Source organism: Lipotes vexillifer, unplaced genomic scaffold, assembly GCF_000442215.2.
Source record: "Lipotes vexillifer unplaced genomic scaffold, Lipotes_vexillifer_v1.1 scaffold1549, whole genome shotgun sequence".
In the NCBI taxonomy this organism is placed as follows: Eukaryota; Metazoa; Chordata; class Mammalia; order Artiodactyla; family Lipotidae; genus Lipotes; species Lipotes vexillifer.
The window spans coordinates 1,531,659-1,533,285 of NW_006771034.1; positions in this window are offsets into that span (position 1 = coordinate 1,531,659).

Below are 1,627 nucleotides of genomic sequence, written 5' to 3' on the forward strand. Positions count from 1 at the left end.
TCAATTAATTTGGTAAGGTTGCAGGATACAAAATTAATGCACAGAAATCTCTGGCATTCCTATACACCAACATTGAAAAATCAGAAAGAGAAATTAAGGAAACACTCACATTTACCACTGCAACAAAAAGAATAAAATACTTAGGAATAAACCTGCTTAAGGAGGCAAAAGAAACTATAAAACCCTGATGAAAGAAATCAAAGATGACATAAACACGCGGTACGTGGGATCCTCCCGGAAGCGGAGCACGAACCCGCGTCCCCTGCATCGGCAGGCGGACTCTCAACCACTGCGCCACCAGGGAAGCCCCCAGACTTCTTACTACGTGCCTAGCTCGCCATTTTTTTGGTTGAGGAAACTGAGGCAAGAGGAGATGATGTGGCCGACGCAAGACAACGTGTGAATTGGAGTGGCAAAATCTAGATTTGAACCCAGGCAGGCTAACTCCGAATCCCATTGGAACATCTTGGTGGTGGTGAAGAACGAAATGTTAGGGAGTGCAGAGGAAGGGACAAACTAGAGGATTGGGGAGAGGGGTGTTAGTTCTGTCAACAAGTGAAGTTTTCCCGGAGAAAGTAACTAAAATAGCTTTGTTCTAAGCACTTTGCGGCAATTTTCTAATTGAAGTCTCCTAACAAGCCTATAAAGGATATAATATGACTGTAACCACTTCACAGATGAGGAAATGGAGACACAAACTGATTAAATTGTCCAGGGATGGGGCTTCCCTGGTGGCGCAGTGGTTGAGAGCCCGCCTGCCGATGCAGGGGACACGGGTTCGTGCCCCGGTCTGGGAAGATCCCACATGCTGCGGAGCGGGTGGGCCCTTGAGCCATGGCCGCTGAGCCTGCGCGTCCGGAGCCTGTGCTCCGCAACGAGAGAGGCCACAAGAGCGAGAGGCACGCGTACCGAAAAAAAAAAAAAAAAAACTGTCCAGCAAGCGCCAGAGCTGGGGTCTGACTCTGGGTAATCTGGAGCTAGACTCTCTCAGGGCAGCCACTATAGTCCATAGGTTCCTTTTCAAATCGCTTCTGATCTATGCTGTAAGAAGTAAATGGGGCTCAGGTCATTTGGAGCCAGTAGACCAAGCACAAGGAACTCTAAAATCAAACGGGGTGGAAAAGAAAACTAGCAAGTTGTTTGAACTGGAATTTTCAGTTGCCAGGTTGAAAGTGGCAAGCCTGGGTTTGGTGGAAATTGATGCTGGAGTGACAAACGGGGGCAAGTGGCAGCAACTGTATACCCAGAATGCTCGTAAACATTGGGCATTTCTCCCATTCCCCAAAAGTAGATACTGATAACCGTCTATGTTGGCCCCATATACTTTAGTGATGATAATAAAACATACTTAATTAGGAAAACCTAGGTTTTTCCCCCTTAATTTGTTTCCTTGTGTCAAAGATAAAGCTGGACACCAGTTCAAGTGTTAAGGATAGACTTTATTAAGCAACTATTGCAATAGGGGAGAGGGTCCAGCATGAACTGAACTCAGCTTTGTCTTGTGCAGAGGTAACTGGGCATTTTAAAAGGGGAAGGAGGGATTGGGTGGCAGGCCCTTGAGCAGAGTCAGGGAAGTGGAAATTTACAAAAAGCAGAGGGGATTGGTCAACCTGACCTGGGTTTGTTA